Source organism: Chaetura pelagica, unplaced genomic scaffold (assembly GCF_000747805.2).
Source record: "Chaetura pelagica isolate M959 unplaced genomic scaffold, ChaPel_1.0 scaffold127, whole genome shotgun sequence".
NCBI lineage: Eukaryota > Metazoa > Chordata > Aves > Apodiformes > Apodidae > Chaetura > Chaetura pelagica.
The window spans coordinates 2,086,335-2,104,779 of record NW_009953923.1 but is presented as its reverse complement, the minus strand read 5'-3'; the positions used below and the strand labels follow the sequence as shown (position 1 = coordinate 2,104,779).

The 18,445-nt window shown below is 40.6% G+C and overlaps 1 pseudogene; it reads left to right on the top strand.

The window, feature by feature from the left end:
* Window positions 1–13,217, top strand: LOC104392218 (annotated as a pseudogene).
* Window positions 13,218–18,445: the final 5,228 nt, after the last annotated feature.

The following is an 18,445-nucleotide window of genomic DNA, read 5'->3' as shown; positions in this document are numbered from 1 at the left end:
GCGGGACTCGCCCTCTACGTCGCCGACCCTTTCGATCGGGAGCTCAACCCTCAGGTGCGGGGCAGCGGGCGGGAGGCGGTGCGGGAGGCGGTGCGGGAGGCCCGCGCAGCCACGGCGGAACGAGCCCCGCGGGGCTTCCCTCCTCCTGCCCCGCCATCCTCCGGCCGTCTCTTCCAGGGCATCCTGAGTCTCGGCACCGGGGAGAACGAGCTTTGCTTCGACTGACTGGAGGCGCGAGCGAGCCGGGAGGCGCCGGGTGTGACCCCCGGGCTGTGCCGGGTTTGAAGTTCCTCGCCGACAATTTAGCGCAGGCGAAGTGCCCGGGTGGGGCAGGGACGGAGCCGTGACCAGCAGCTTCCCGAGGAGCCACACTCGCTGCCTGGGCACCTCCTGCACGCTCAGTTTACCGAGTAATATTTACACTGAAAACTTGCTTCTGGTTGAAAAGCAGAACAGTTTTCGTTTTGCTTCAACTTGGTTCACGTTTGATTGAACATGTATTACAAACAGAGCTGATAAAATATTCTGTTCCTGTTTTGGCAGCAAATATTGCTTGGGAATGGTACCTTTCAGGGGAAAAAAAATGTATTTTCTGAGGAGAAAATCACAGCCTGATAAGACACTTTTCTGATGGCAGTGCCAAAACTTTGACTGATAACCTTCCCTGCATGAAGCTCAGACTCTGAGCAAAGTTAAAGCCCCAACCTAAGGGCTGTGCTGCTCTGCCCTGCAGTGAGATCCAGCCCTGAAACACAACTAGGGGGAACTTGCATTCTTTGCAGGTTATATTTTTCTCCAGAGCTGTTAATCCTAGTTCATCTGCTGGAGACCAAGGTGTTCTGGCTCACACATACACAGGGGTCAGACACCGGAACAGGCTGCCCAGGGAGGTGGTTGAGTCACCATCCCTGGATGTGTTTAAGGGTCGTGTGGTTGTGGTGTTGGTGGATGTGGTTTAGGGGAGAACTTTGTAGAGTAGGGATGGTGGTTGGACTTGGTGGTCCCAAGGGTCTTTTCCAACCTGAACAGTTCTATGATTCTATAGTCTCTTAGGTAAAGCTGGGCTGCTTTGCCTCAAGGTGTCACTCAGGTTTTAATATATGACTGAACAATCCAATACATCATTATTTTGTTATATTTCTTCCTTCATTTTGATGATATTTTACTGTTGTTTTCTAGTGTCTTAAAACTAAAAAAGTGCAAAGTATAAATAAAATTGTAACTCATACATTTTAATACTCTCCATTCCCTTAATGTTGCTGGATACTATTTATTTATTTTAAAAACACATGCTACAGCAGAACAAAACTTGCAAGAATGCTGTGTTCTGCTCTCTCCCTCATGTCACTGGCTCACAAGACCTGACATGAATTACCTGGAACCTGACCTGTTCCAGTATTCTGATACACAAGGTAATAGGAGGTAAGAAGTTCATTTTCCCATTTATCACATTGTTCATGGTCAGTGCTTAGTTGTGGCTCATGTGAAGCTGGTGCAGTGTCAGAGCTGTGCTACTGTGACCTGCACACTGGAAAGCTTTTGGGTTCCAGTACAGGAGTCTCTTCACTGGTTTTTTTGGTTCTGGTTTTGTCCCTTCCTTCATTGTGCCCCAAAGACCTAGAATGCCAAAGGACAAAGATCCAGGGCTTGTTGGCAAGCAAGGGAGCATGTATTGCTGTTTCTTCCAAAGCTATTGTCAATCATTCCTGGAATGTTTCATTCTAGCCTCAATAAGGGAGAAACTGAAACTCTGGGGACTCTACAGTAGAGGTGAAATTCTGGGTCACTGAGGATCTCCACCATCATCTTCACTTGTGCTGAAAGCCTGTTTTGATCAAAAGAGTCATCATGTATTCACTGCTTCTGGTACCCAAATTCTTGTTCTTTCTGGAAAACCAGATCCCGCTTGGGCTCAAAGATGCTTCTTTATTTACTGATTTTTCTAGTTTACAGCAATAATAGTTGAGTCACAGTCACTGTTATGCAGGGTAACAGATGGCTTCTCTGTGCTTCTGTCTCACAAAATGTAGCAAGCTGGATATCTGAAGAAATTATATTACTTAATAAAAATCTTCAAGGCTTTCATAACAGAATGAATTATGCATTTGTTCTGGTTCTGGTGAGCTTCATTCTTCTGTTTGTGGTTGGTTTGTTGTTTTGGTGTTTTTTTCCTGAGAAATACGTGATTGCACAGTTGACTTTAATTCTGTTTTAGCTTCAGAGAAGAAATTGCCAAATTTCTTACTGACTATGCCAGAGCTGCAAAAGCCCTGAATCCAGAACATGTAAGACAAGTGCTTTATCTTTCCATCTTATTTATCTTAAACTGATAACGAATGAATTTGAACAAAAATGTCAGCAAGTTACTCCAGGAGGGCTATATGCCAGATTTGCAGAAGTCTTAGCAGTGTCAATTTTCCATTTGAAAAAGTGGGCAACATGTGTGGCTTGAGGACTTGCTGTTATAGGTGTAGTAGTTTGGCTTTTTCACTCTGCTTTGTTGTGTGGTTTTGTTTTTTTTAAATTTAAACTAGACAAGTGCTGGTGTTCCTGATAATGATGTCATTGCTAAATGAAACTTTGCACTACATCTTTCAGATAACTGTTATGAATGGCTGCTGTGCTGTTTTTGCTACTCTGACAACTGTATTATGTGACCCTGGTGCTGAGTAAAAGCTTGACCATTTTACTTAAAAATGTATGTTAGCAGTGAATGTAATTGTATTGTGACCTCTGACAGCCTCCTAGTATTCTGACTGTCCCAGTGAAGCAAAGCATGGTATTTTTTTGTCACTGGCAGAGTGACAAATTGAACTAATGCCTTTATTTTTAGAATGGTGGAAAGTGTGTGAGGTCTCAGCAGGACCACTTGCTTCCTGGAATGCAATCTGTATCTTTTTTTTGTTTTTAAAAAAACAATGTTATAGGAAGAGGAGAAGGGTATCAAGAGAATGCAGTGTATTTCTAATAGTGGTGAGAAACAGAGGTAGGAACCATTGGGGAAGCCAGAGGTAGGAAGGTGGACTGGGCTGAAATCTGGGATGCAGAAAATTTAGGTAACTGGGTAAGGAAAAAGATTAAAAGGAGTCTGGGACTGGGGAGTGGAGCAGCAGCAGAAGAGGGATTCTTGGTCAAACAAGAGTGGTGGCGAGGAGGAAGCAGAGGTGGGAATGCAAAGCTGGAGGAATGGAGCCCCAGAAAACAACCTGCTCACAACAGAGGTTGACAGTAGGAGGAAAAAGAGCTCAGCAGGGGAAAATGGATTCTTCTGGTTTGGAATAAGGAAAGCAGTGTACGTGTGCAATACAGCAGAAAATGGGGAAATCCATGAAGATCTACCTGTGTCCTGGGTATTTTAGGATGTTTAGCTTTCATTGTATTTGCACAGTTTTAACAGGAACTCTTCCCTTTTTACCCCTTGGTTAATGTAAGAAGCCCAGTCCATCCGCTCTCATACCCCATCACGCAGGGCTCTTGCAGTATCTCCAGGAGAAGACCAGCCTGGGGTTGCTTCATAGCAAAAAACAAAATGAGGAGGGAAACAAGTTGCAGAGTTTTGCAGGCTGCCCAGCTGTCAGACAGCACCTGGCCCTCCCCAGAGCAGTAGCTGAGGGGTGCAGCAATTCCTGATGAAAGATACGTTGTAACAGAGCATTAGAGAACTACTGCTACAGAGCAAGATTGTTATTTGTCATTATTATTGAAATAAATAAATAAAACAAATAAATAAATAATAAATAAAAAAATAATAAATAAAAAATAAATAAAACAAATAAATAAAATCCCTTGGTCCATTCCCTTTTAATGAAATCACATATGACTGTCAAATCTGCCAGCGCCAATGCTAAGGAAGAATATTGGGAAAGAATTCAACTTGATTGACACGTGCTGTATTTTTCTTTTTAATATCGGTTTAGGACACAGTGAAGGCCTTGAGAATAAATCTAATGTCAAATTTTTAGGTTATCTGTTCAGTCTATTAGAGTGTAATGAAGTAGTTGCTCATGAGAAATGTTAAGTTCATTCCTTAATGTTTTCAGATGGATACCTTATTCCAGCTCCCTACTATGGTGGTATCAATTCAAAGACTTGGCTTTATGACAGGATGCAGCCTGTTCAAGTGCCCTTGTTCAGTGAGGTAAAGCTTTAGCTGTTCACAGGCATTAACAGACATTTCAGAGGGAACAATCAAAAAATCTGAAAATGTGACCTGAATCCAAGCAGAGAGAGAGGTCCAGTCTAGTACTTCTAGAGGAAGCATGATAGGAGGCTGCTCTCATCAGATGTCTGGGATTATGTTCATCTGTGCAGACACTGTTCTGCACTGACATGCTGAGTTATAATTTGTCAGCTCTACGTCTGTCACTTCTTCTACAAGCAAATTTGGTTCCCAAATTTTTCCCCTTAAGCCATGCAGGTTGTGTAACATTGGCTCCCCCTTTTAAAAGCTCAGTAACTGTAAGGCAAGTTAAAGGTGGGAGGGAGCACCTTTCGTAAGACTAAATTATACAGTCAAAGGGGGAAAAAACACCCTGATCTTTCAAGTACACAAGTTCTTCTGTAAGTTGCTGATAGTCCAGTTGTGGATAAGGGCAACACCTAAACAAAAATTACTTGAGTTACATAGAAACTCCTGATCTTAGTTTAAAATTATTTTATTTTATAAAAGACAGTAAGAATTGCATTTTCAGTAGGTGGGAGTGTTTCTCCATTTTTTTTATTCTTGTTAGTTGTTGTTTTTTTTTTGTTCTGTAGGTTACTGATGAAGAAAGTCATCCTTTCCATGTAACAGTTGAAAAATTAGAAGATGCATTGCAGAGAGCTACAAAGCAGGTTCTGGTAACATTGATTTCAGATTTTCATGTTTTACTAGTTGGCAAGCAGCATGTGTTCTCAGCATTGAAGCATCTGTAAAGTTTCATCTGTGCAGACTTTTTCAGTCCTGTGACTGAGGTGGCTCCAATTCTAGCAATCTGGACACTGTAACAAAATGTAGAGAAACTCCCTGACTATGTTTTTTGAAGAACTGATCTTGTGTTTCAAGACTGAGGTTTTTTTTCTCTAGATTTTAATGGAATTTGAAGTGTTGTAAACAAGCTATTGTTCTGACCCTCAGAAGGGAGAATATGCTACTGTAATCACCCAGTCCCTTAATTAAAGAAATATGCCTAAAGTGATTTTGAAGAGGGTTCTTCTGAATTCCAACTAACAAGGGATTGCTAGAGAAGGAAAATTACAAATGTAATTTTCCTGAGTTTAGGAAACTTCCTTACTTTAAAATACTTAATATGTTCAATTATTTTGTTCTGATAAGGATTGCATAAATGAAGACATTATGCCTGTCACATACAATTTTTTTTCCTCACATTCCTGTCTGTCTTTGGAATTGCTTTCTTCCCTGTGGAAATGTTTGGTTTTGTGAGTGTCCACAAAGTAGACAAAAATGTTTCCTAACCTTACTGTCTTGATATTCATAACCCACTCACTTAATGGAAAATTATAAATGCACTTAAACTTACCTGTTTGTGATCATGCTCAAAAAGATGAAGCAGAGGAAGCAGAAGTGTAGTAAAACATTTTACTAAATATGTAGTGGTGATGGCAGTGATGTTTCAAAACACAGAGAGACTACTTGTGTCCTCTTCTAGAAGAGAAAATGAGGTTTAACACTAGCTAAAGCATATAGTTACAAGGAAGGTCACTTACAGGGGTCAGATTTTATAAGATATAAAAAAGCAGGTATTTTGGCTACACAGAAATATGTGTGCAACACTTTTCTTATAGTCATGTTGAAGCTGTCCTAGTTAGCTAATTGCTTGATCAGTATGGTGCCTATGTTTAGACACCATCTGTATGTCTGCGTCATCTGCCTCTGCCAGCCCATGTGAGCCTGAGCAATTAGCCACCTGTCCCCTGAGCCTTGCTGAGGGAGACAGGTAGCATCCACCCCTCCTGTGTCCCTGGGCTGGCAGGGTGAGGGGCTGGACAAGGTGCTGGGTCTCAGACCACATCAGTCTTTGGAGATCTGCATGTGTTTGTCATTCTTCTGGAGCTGAAAGTGTCCTCACAAAGAATGTTGCAGGCATCTGCTTTGGATATGTGTAATAAAATAAAGGTGGAGGAGCTAAACCAGGATGGCAGTGGAGAAACTGCTGTTCCACAGCAGCTGTTCCTGTACCACCAGTGTGACCTCACTCGGCAGCTTCTGCTTCACGCATGTCAGCTGTCAAATACACTCCCTCGCTATCGTGTGAGTGTTGTGAGGCAGCTGCTCCTGTGTCTGCATCTTGCCTTGCTTTCAGGTCAGTTCTTGTAGCTGCAATTCAAGGCAATACACTGGAAGTTCATTTCAGGTGAATTTCTTGCATTAATGCTCAAACAAATTGCATGTGGCAGGGAAAGTAAATATCAGGGCTTCCTTATTATTGAACTTGATTTCCTGGAGTTCCCTGGGTGTTGGCCTTTGCAGATAACCTCCTTCAGGGGAGGCTTGGGTGGAGTGAGAATTTGCAGTGGGTGAGGTTTTCTGAAAGTTAGAAATGCAGAAGTAAAAAATACTAATTTAATTTCAAGTTTATCCCAAACATAAAGCAATAAGGTAACTCCTCATGTTGATACGTTTTTAAGTCTTGAAAGTTCCTGCTGTAGTCATTGCACTCTTTCATCATGTACAATAAAAATGTATTTGCTGCATATAGCTTATGTTCATGTACACTAAGGATATTCTTTTTAGCAAATAGAGAATAGAGTATTTTCTGAAAAATACTTGTGGCGTTAAAAAATTGGTTATATTTGTACTTGTAATCTAATTTTTTATCATGTGGGATTCTTCTTAGTAGAATATTTATAATCTCTTAGAATAGTTGAATAAAAAAACTTTAATCTTCTGTGGAGAGAATTTCCATAACAGAAATTCTGCACACTTGAGAAAAATAATTAAAAAGTAATTATGTGCCCAAGACCTCTGTGAATCTCATAGAACAGCAGGTAATGCAATCTTCAGTTTTCTGGGGATTCTATTACTTGTTTAAAGAAACAAGCACTCTTGAAAAATTAATTACTTGGCAGGTTATTAGATGTCAAAGTCCAATTTCTGTTCAGCTTTCCCATATTTAACCACAGTAATTTTGCTCAGTCCTGGGTAATTATTTTGGAAGTAGCCTGTAGAGTCAGTCTACAGAAGTCTCTGCGGGGTCCTTATAGCGACCTTCCAATACCTGAAAGGGGCCTATAAGGAGGCTGGGGAAGAGCTGTTCACAAGGGCATGTAATAATAGGACAAGGGGGGATGGTTTTAAGCTAGAGAAGGTATATTTAGGTTGGACATCTGTCACAATCCGATATTCAGATACCTGGCATTTTTTTATTATCTTGCCAGGACAAAACAAGGATAACACAATAGAGGGTGCACAAGTAGGCACTGGAACTGGTGTGTAGTCTTAGGAGAGATGGGGCAGAACCCCCTTGCTTTCTAACCCTCCTCACCAGTGGGAGGCTGGTGTGGCTGGACTCTGCCTTCCCTCCCCGGGTGTGAGCCACACGGCAGCTGCAGCCTCTGTTGTCCTGCAGGACCTGAGAAAAGCTTTAAAGCTGATCCCAGATGGTGAAATTAAGACACAAATGGGGTCTATTCCATTAATCCTTACAAGACCATAATCTTGCCTGTTGATATCAACGGGTGTTTCAAATGAGTGCTAACCTGATTTTCATTTACTAATAAATTATTTAATATATTCTGGGGTGGTATTGGATAAATTACAGAACAAGGTCAGTAGCTGGAACCTTAGTCTGTATATGAATGAAAATTAAATAATTTTCAAACACTGCTTCTAATTAAAAGGCTCACAAACTTCCTTGCTGCAGCCTCACTAGTCATTGGTTTGATTTTGTTGGTTTCTCCAACTACCAGTTTTTCTTTTTCCAGGGCATCTGAGTCAGAGCATTAATCCTGATCAACCCCCACAGTCCATTAGGGGACATTTACCCAGCACATTTACTGAAAGAATGTCTAGAGTTTGCGCACAGGTTTGAGCCCCTAGTGCTATTTGTTTGGTGTTTCATTTTCTGTTAATGCAAAATTGCAGTGATGAAAAATCACCTTGGGTGATTGCCTGTTCTTTGCTTGTACATGTTTGGAGGAGGTGGTGGTCAGGGTCCTGATCAGGTTTCTTGTGTAACTATCCTTTTTACTTGGCCTTTCTTTCTGGTAACACCAAAATAAATTGCTTAACCTGGGATCCGACAATGTCTTTCTTAATGAACAACTGTTGGGATCTTTTTGTTTTCTTTTATGTATAATTCAAACTTATAAAGCTTTTTATTTGCCTAACAAAGTTTCTTTATTAACCTGCCTTGATGCATGGCTTCGAAAAATGACAAGAGGTGATGACTGGTAGTAAACATGGCCATCATTGTCATTTGAAACACTATCAAAATAAGAAAAGCTTAATATTTGATATTGGGGTAAAGAAACTGAATTGGCAAGGAGTAAGTCAGTGGCCTGAAGTTTTGTAGTATCTTTTATACATATTTAGCTTGAAATGTGCAAATAAAGTCACTTTCCATCACAGGACAATACCTCTGAAATATCTCATCCCCATTCCACTTCCTTCATCCTTATCCAGCTCAGAGTTCATATTCTAAGTTCTAACAGTTCCCTGAATCCCTTGGGTGCTAATGGAGACAAAGCTTCCTTTTGAAAATCACCTATATATTTTTTAGGGAAAGTTATATTCCTTTCTTATTTCAATGAGCTTCTGCCAAAGAGTGACGGCAAAATCCTTCACTCACTTTGAAAGCTAACAATACTGATTCTGACAATCTTAAATAGAGTAGGTCTGCATTAATTTTGCATTAATTACCACAGATTACTGGGGACAACACAACATTCCTGCATTTTTGGCATGATTTTCTTTTATGGAAGCAACAGTGGAGGTTGATAGAAATCAGTGTGCTACTTCCAGTTACCCAGTTTTTAGAAAGGCAAACATATATTTTCTCAGCATGCCACATGGATTTCAGGATGCAACTAACTTAAGCTGGCACTGAAATCATGTTAGAGGATAAGAATTAGAAACAGAACTTCCATTTTTAATGTAAAAACTGTTCTGAAACCAGACTTCCTTTAAAAAAAATACATAACTCAAAAATCAAATTAATTGAGGTTTACTTAGAAGAGGATACCAGCATTACTTGGGTCTTTAAAACCATTCTGCCAAGTTTTTTCAATATGTATTAATATTTTCATGGCTTGTTGGTACCAAGTATGCTAACATGGCTTACTGTTTACTGTGGCTTTCACACTTCTGTTCATTGGACAGTTATCCTAATTGCATGACAAGCCTTTTTTTAAATCTAAGATGTGCATTTGACTTCTCACTGGAGAACCTTGCATGTCAAAAAAGTTCATAATGCATTGCTGTGTTCATTTTACATTTTAAATGAGTTGGGTGAGACCGTGCATATTCCAGAGAACCCATTGAACTGAGCATGCAGTTAGTTGGATTTTGTTTCAGATCTATGGCATGTTGTTGCTGCTGTGAAATACAGAATCTATATAAATAGAAATTGGTGATGCACAAGTGCTCACAGTATGCTTTGTGACCTCTTTGTGTAAAATTAATAGTGGGAATAGAATAGCAAACAAGCATGTTTATGGGTACTTTGCTATGGCAGTAGTTGAGATAATACACACACATATGCTAATAAATTTATTTTAAATGTGTTAATTTGCCTGTATTTTTTGATTTGTAGACATGAGTTGCATGTAATCATGGATGAAATATACATGCTGTCTGTTTATGATGGTACCACCTTCACCAGTGTTCTTAGCTTAGATTTGTCAGTGTGACTTCTGAGCAGGGATTAGAAGATATTTAATCCCATGCACTTTCTTTTGACCTTTTAGTTAGCTAGTGTAAGTGGTGTAGCTTGAATGAACTCATATCCAAGTCTCTGCAACTATGAGACTACTTAATACAAAAGATCTTGATGGACAGCTTTGAATGGCAGATCTCTTGCTTCCAGGTAATGTGTATGATACAGTAATAAAAATAACAATTGACAAACCCCTTAGTCATGTTGCCATTTTGCTTTTCTTTGTTGTTCCCTGTCACACAGCCCAAGTGTAAGGTTCTCACCTGTCAATGGGCATGAAGTTGCCTAAGGTTGTGCAAGTTACCTGCTATAATGAGTCTTCTTCCTGACTAATATGCTGTTGGGCACTTAGTTTCCTGCAACAATTGATTAAAAAAAATAAATGTTTCAAGTATATTTTAACCTATTGGTATCTGGCTAATAACACTTTTCCCAAAAGTATGTGATTGCCTTTGCATAACTGCATGAATGTCATATAAATGGGAAATTTCCGAGTCCATCCAAGTCCAACCAAGCTCAGGGAGTGACTGGGTATTGCCTCATGCATCTAAGAGCATGAACCACAAATAAAGCCTAAGAAAATACTTTAATTATTGTGAAAGTTCCCCGAGCTCCATTATGCCAAAGAAGGAAGTTTCCAGCCTTGGCCCTACTTACAGGAAATTACACAAAGGAGAAATAAACTCATCACCTGCAGTGATGCACTGAGGTGTGTTTGGTTTGGTGGCACCCTACTGTGTAGGTTCATGCCTTAAAATGTTTGCTTCTCCCTTCCCTAGCCTGAAATGCAGCATAGTTGAGCAAAGAACTCTTCTCCATCAAGTGAAAGAGCAATTGTGTGTCAATTGTGGAAATACTGTTTCTGTTTTATTGTGTGTGTGCCTGCTGACTATGCAGTGGGAATCCAGTTTTAGTGCAGATCCTTTCTATTTGTTTGGTTTTGTGTGGGCTTTTTGTGGTTTTTTTTGTGAATTGGTGCCTCAGCACACACTTGGGAGATCAGTTCCACAGGGCAATTTTTTTGGTGAAAAGATCTCTGAAAAAATGTCATGTCCCTTCAAAGGATTAAATACCAACTTTACTAAGAAATTCCAACATTTTTACAAATGTAAACATTTTTGTAACTTTCCTAACTTGTTCTTCTATAGTAATAGTTCTTATCTTCCTCTTTTCTCATGCAGTTTACCAGATCCTGAATGGACGAATTTTATGTGGGGTTTTAGCAAGGTAGGTAAAAATACTATGTTTGTGTTTTAACTTAAGATATTTTTCCACAAAAATTAGTTGGGCTGTTCTCACCTAATTTGTGTTATAGGTATGAAAGCAAGTTTGTCTTTGTTTATTAATTTGTTTTCTTCTTTGGTAGTGTAAAAATTGTTAGAAGTCAAAGTTTAACTTGGGATCTACTTAACAGCAACAGCTAATGCTTAAGTATTGAAGGAACTGCAACATATAATCACATTTTGAATCTGTAGCATTTTCCCTCCTCTTTGAGGGAACAATAAACTGATGACTGCTTGGAAATCATAGTAGGGTATAACGGGACCAGACCAAGCATGTTCTGCGTTGTCAGCCCATAAAACAACCCCATTAAAGCCACTGACCTCCCTGACACATGGTCGTTTGGAAGTTGCTGGCTGGTTTTTATCACGCTGTGGACACCATTTGGCAGCCCTGAGAATTTACTCCAGAAGGCTTTTTTTCCTGTATTTCACAATGACTGTAGATTTGGTGGCTTGACAAAGCACAAACATACAGCTAAAACTGCACCTCTCTCTCTTCTTTTTGTCCTCCTAGGATTTTGGTATGAGTGGTATCAGAGTTGGAGTATTGTACACCAGAAATCATGACATTCAGAAAGCTGTGAATCAATTGGCTGTCTTCCATAGCTGTCCTGGACCTGTTCAGCATGTTCTCAGTCAGTTCCTCAGGGACAGAGGTTAGCCACACTAGTAATGTTTCCGTTTAACTCTTCTGCTTTTCATTGCAGGTGGAAATAAAGCCATTACATTTTTCTTGCTTTAATAGATTGGTTGGATAATGTGTTTTTTCCCACCAACAAAAAGCGACTTAAAGAAGCACAGAATATTCTTGTGGATGGGCTTGCAGATGTTGGAATACAGGTGCTCAAAAGTTCAGGAGGACTCTATGTGTGGGCAGACTTCGGAAAAGTACTTAAGAAGTTAGAAAAAGGTTGGGAATGTAAAGCTTGTAAGTGTAAAAATTACTTGTATGTGTTGTTACACACTTCATCAAATCCTGGAAAAATCTTTTCAATTAACTTATGCACATGTTCAACCTTGAATTAAAAAAATTGCTTTCTTCTTTTAGTTCTTAAAATCACAGACACTTGAAGCAGAACTTGAATTCTGGGAGAAACTCCTTGATAAAAAACTCCTGATTAGTCCTGGAAAAGCTTTTTATTGTTACGAACCTGGATGGTTTAGACTGCTTTTCTTCAATTCTCTACATAAAATCTACTTGTGTAAGTGGGTTTTACTTCTAGTATGGCATGCAGTATAACACACATTTTAAGATACTTTGATGTTATAAATGAGTTAAAGCCTAATGACTCACTCTCATCTTGTGAGCACCACTTTTAGAGTTTGGATGAACTCAGAAATGCAATCTAGAGCGTAGGTTATGAAGCATTTATGTTGGATTCTGTTAAAACTCTAAAGCTTTCAGACTTGAATTTTAGAATTTATTTTTACACTATCAGAAGTAAGAAAACAAATTTTATGTGAAAGGATTTTTACTCTTTCAAATTATGTTTTATAACATGTGGGAATTCCCCACCATCCCTAATTTATTTTTGTAGCTTATGTTGGATATGAAAAACTTATCCATCTCTTATGCTGTAAAGTACTTAATCTTGAACAAATGCTTTATGTTGTAGGCAAAGGGGATGTTTGTGAAGCATACAGAGCATATACAGCTCCAGGAAACTGTAGACTGAAAGGGAATTCTTGGGTCATCTTGTACAACTTCCTGCTCAAGGCAGGGCCAGTTTCTAAGTCAGAGAACAGGTAGCTTGGGGCCTTGCTCAATCAAGTTTTGAGAATGTCTGAAGTTGGACACTACACAACCTCCCTGAGGAACCAGTTTCAGTGTTTAATCACTCAGATGGTGAATTTTTTTCCCATACATCCAGTGAGTATTTCCCTCTGTATTTCCTTTCTACAGATATTCAGAGACTTCAGCAAATGTTGCAGTTATGTTGCTGAACCAGTCACAAACAAGGCATCTTCTACTGCAGATGCTTTATGCAATCCAGAAAAAGATTCTTCAGGTACACCAGGAAAAGACATCTCCCAGCTAAGCAACACACTTGTTTATTAAAATCATATATGCATTCTGTGACAATATAATTTAGCATGCTGATGTTTAGTAAAAGTGTGTATGACTTCCGTACTTTTTGGCTGTAATCTTGTGTAATACTCACTTTGCTGTGACACTTTTTGTATATTCATGAGGTCTCTCTAAACACATGCAGCTCTCAAACATTTTGTACACCTTTCTGTATATGCATGCTAAGTGAGTACTTTCTGTGCATTTAGGTTTTTGGCTTCTAGGCTTTCAGGTTATTTCTGTGTGCCTGTATTCATTGGATATGTTTTCATGCAGTAACTGTAAAAAAACATGAAGGTCTGTATAGTAATTTGACAGAGTTGTATGGGGACTTCTGTGCTTTGTTTTTGATTTGTTTGTTTGTGGTTTTTTTTAAGTATTTGCAGAATTAATTCACTGCTTGTTACATTATTTAGGTTTGGTGAGAGAAGACTAGAAATGCAAAATTAGCAGACTGCTGCTGTTGGAGGATTGTCTCACTGTGGATCCCAATAAACATGGAATTTATTCTCCTAATACTAACATGGCCTTTGACTTTATTGTGGCATTTAAACTTGGGAACCTTACGTTGTTCAGGCTGATAACATAAATAACCTGCACAACAGATGTTTTTAGGACTCACATAATCATGGAATAGTTGAGGCTGGAAGGCACCTCTGCAGATCATATAATCTAATGCCCCTGCATGGAGCGTGGTCAGCCAGAGCAGGTTGACCAAGACTGGGCTGAGTTGGGTTTTGAGGATCTCCAAGGATGGAGACTCCACAGTCTCTCTCTCTCTCTGCATTCAGAGTTTCATCACTCTTTTTTTTACAGAGAAGGTTTTTCTAATATTTAAACAGAATTTCCTTATTTTATCTTGTGCCCATTGCCTCTTGTCCTGTTGTTGGATACCCAGAAGAACCTGGCTTCATCTTCCTTACATCCTCTTGTGCATTATTTATATGCACTGTTAAGACTCCCTCTGAGCCTTCCCTGTTCCCGGGTGAACAGTCCCAGCTCTCACCCTCTTCTTGTATTGAAGATGCTTCAGTTAATCATTATTGAGGCCTTTTGCTGGACTTGTTCCAGCATGGGCATGTCTTTCTTGTACTGGAGAGCCCAGAACACTGGGCCCCAGCACTCCACAAGTGTCACACTAGTGCTGCACAGAGGCCTGTGGTGTTCAACTCTCATTGGATCTTGACAGGGAACGAAGAGTGAAACAGCAACAAAAGCAAAAAATCCCTAATGAGTAAGCTTTTCAGGCCTGTAAAATCAAAGGTTGGTAATATAACACAACAGAAGGCCTTCACAGGCATTGCTGACTGCACTTGGCAGATGACATTTATTGTAGGTAAAAGGAAAATAAAAGCAATGCGGTAAGGTTCAATAATCATTACTCTTCAGTAGTGATCCCCCATGAAACACCAAGCTTGCTTAGACAAATTTAATTTGAATTTCTTGGAGAAGAAACAGAAAAGACTGCAGAAGGTATTCTGTCATTATAAAATAAATCCATGTTGTTTGTGTGGTGTGCTGTTGAAGGTTACACGCATTTTAGGTCCCCTGGTATCAAAAAGGATACAGCAGAACCAGGAAAGTGATTCAGTCAGTCCAGTCTACTGAGGAATCCTAAACACACACCTCTGAACTACAGGCGTGTTGCAGGAAGTAAAACGCTGAGTGCCTGGGTCTTGCCCTTTCCTGAGGCATTAGAAGCTGGGATTTTGCCATTATTGGAGGTGGATAGTGGGCTACTACAGAGTTTGGGTTTGCCCCAATACATCTGTTCGTATGTTAATTAATCTGAAACTCCACTTCTGAGCATTGGGGAAAGAGGGAATGTAGAGATTTGGATCAGAAAAGTAAAGGTTGCTGTGGATGACAGCATGGGTGCCAGCACCAGCAGAAACAGCAGAGGAGCAGCAGGCATGGTCTGAGTGATAACGATAGACTTAGCTCCCAGTCAGTCAGACCACAGAGTGGGACGAGCCAAGATGGTCGGAGCGCTGACAAGACCGTAGCCAAGATGCCTCCTCAACAGAGGGCCCTGCACTTCACAAAAGGAGGATGCCAACAAGCTGGTATATCACACGTGCCATTCCTTTATGGCATTAATGTGAGTGTGTAAAACCAACTGGCCAAGAGATTTGTTAAACAGATTTTCCCAGATCTTGCACTGAGTTTGTTACACTCCTTTTCTGTAAGAGACACGGTCACTTGTTTCTACCTGGAAGTACAGCAATGAATTGCTCAGAAATATTGTGGTCACTGAAACCTCAGGCATACTTGTCAGTTGCCTTTCTGACAGTCTCAACTTATTCAGGCTTAGCTACAGGTCTTTACAACCAGGTTAAGCTTGACATGAAAGCCTACAGAAGAAGTATCACCATGAGAGTTCCTGTCATTATCTCACAGTATTTGTTTCTATTTTTAGCTGTATATGGACATACTAAGTTTCAACATACCATTTCTACTTATCTCACCAAGGGAGCAATGAACCCAAAGTCAGGATCTGCAAGTTCTGCAAGTAAGAAAGGGTTGCTTTTGGTTTTTTTTTTCTGCCAGCAATAAATGCAGCATCTACTTCAATTTCCTCCACAGTTTGTGATCAGCTCCTCCTAAAGAAGACCATTGCCTAGCAGCAAGCTATTACTAAACAGTTTAGCAAGAAGAGTGAAAGAGAAATTACTAGGATCAGCACCATGAAAGACTATAGCTCCTTCTGACACAAAAGGCTTGCTTTCTCACACCCCATACAACCACCCCACTTTTGGTTGTATGCAAAAGATGGATGCAGGTAAGTTTTTTCAATAAGCTTTCCTACCTTTTGCTTTTAACTTTTGATGCTGTTCTGTTGAAGGTCTAGTTAATTTTAAAATGCTTATGCCATGACTCCTTTGAGCAGATGTTAAAGCTACCTTACACATCCTGCACTGAACTGATAAGTGCCCAGGGATCACAGATAAAAGCCCTGTTTCTTGACAAATACTGACAAAGCTTTCCCTTGGCCAGTCATTATGCTGTCTTCAGTGAAATCTTGTTTTGAAGTTAATAGTCGCTAATGTGTTTTCTGACATTCTGGCAGGTGAGAATTATGCAATAAAATCCAGCCGGCACAGAACTGTCATTGGCCCGATGGAAGAGTGGGAGTCAGCAAGATGCAGCTGCAAGAAGAACCCCACCAAGAGACTGAAGGGGGAAGATCTCCTGGGATTCTACCTTCGAATGCAGGACGCAAAAAGACACCACTGCTGTGGAAACAAGCAAAAGGACCTTTTCACTCTGCCATGTCCTGACTCACTGAGGAGAGGTAACTCGAGAATTCCGTATGAGGATTCCTGTAATTTGGGAAATAGATGCTCTCGAGAAAGGCACAGCTGATTAACAGGACAGGGTATCTTTGCTTTAATTCTTCATGGTCTACCTAAATCTAGGCTTGGGAGAGAAAAAGTTCCCAAATTCAGCTTACATATTTCAGGTTTATTGCCACAAGCAGCCTTACAGTGTGATTTTATCCAAATGTAATCAGAAAGAGAGTGATCATTGATTGTGTAGGATACTAGCTACATTGAAAAGGATTATCAAAGTTTGACTTTCTAAAGTAAAAAATGTATGTTCCCAGTGAAGTTCCCTAGAGAATGATTTGTGTAAAGAAACAAAATGCAGTGTGTGTTGAACCTGGATCAGTTAGCAGAACCAGTGTACAGCAAGGCACATTACATTGACAAAGGCAGAGGTGATGATTTTCAGAAAAGAAGTGGACCACAAGGGCCGTGAACAGAAACTTCTGAAAGTAGCTTTGCCCCTAATGAAAATCTGATCTGCTTCCTGGGCAAATACTCCTACCCTCTTTTCCTTCAGTGAAGGAGTTCAGAAACTTTTGAAGGAGCCCAAATTGCTATATGTAAGCAAAAAAGACAGCTGGGTTTACTGTTCTGAGTCAGCTGGAGGAGCCCATTGTCCAGCCCAGTACAATCTTGTAAAAACAGCCTTTCTAATTACCCTGTTTCATTAAACAGACATTGAAGTGCTCCAATGCTTCATCAAGATGCATGAACCACCTGGAGAAGTTGTCCATGAAGAAGTTGTTATTGTCACTGAAGAGACTTAAGTTACCAAAAATGAAGTTACCGAAGAAAAACCACCACACAGAAGCTGTAAGCCTAGTGTAAGAATAAAGGAGTCAGTCAGCAAGCAGACGTTCTACTAATGTTAGAATTGCTAACTAGAAGGGTTGAACCAATAAATTAATGTAATCTCCCTGAAGGAAGTGTGATTGTGTGGGTGAAAGAGAACTGCCAAATACAACATTCTGTTGTGTTCTCAATGATCACGAGGTTCTGTGGTGGGGGCATATTGAAATAACTATTAACAACTAATACATGTTCTTATAGTACTTCTGCTTGGGACATCACCTTCGTTTTTCATAATTTTTGAGGGCTGTACTGTTACCTAAAAGAGGTACCAACTCTAGCTGTGTGAAAATAGATGAAAACTTAATTTATTTGTCTGATCTTTCTAATTCAGTAACTGTAAAGAGCAGTTGAAATTACAGTACACCTATTCATATTTTTTATCTCAGCTTTGCAGGGCCGCTAAGGCCTTTACTAACCATAATGCACAACATATAACCAACTACAGTAAATGCGGTCTTTGCTTCCTGTACAATATTCAGGGTGAACCTGAAGACACACAACCCGAAGGCCGCACTGCCTCCCGGCTCAGGCTGGTACCCACGGCGAAGTCCAGTCTGTCGGGACCAGCTCCTGGCCTGGCGTGCACCCGGGCTTTGCCAGGACGAACGAGATGCCCGCCATGCGGCACGGCGCGGCGGCAACCGGGGAACTGCCCTCACCTGAGGGGCTTGGGACCCTCTGCCGACACCTCCACGGCCGCCTCGGGCCCTCCCGCCGGCAACGGGGCTCGCTCAGCCCCTCCCGGCGCGGCCTCGCGCTGCACGGGCTGTTTGTGACCCCAAACTACGTTTTAGTAAAGAACTAAATAAAATAAAAAGCAACCAGAAGGGGGGCGGGAGGGGAGACACACAGACAGACACAGACACACACACAGACACACACAGACACAGACACACACACAGACACAGACACACAGACACAGACAGACACAGACAGACACAGACAAACACACAGACACAGACAAACACACAGACACAGACACACACACACACACAGACACACACACACACAGACACACACACACACAGACACAGACAC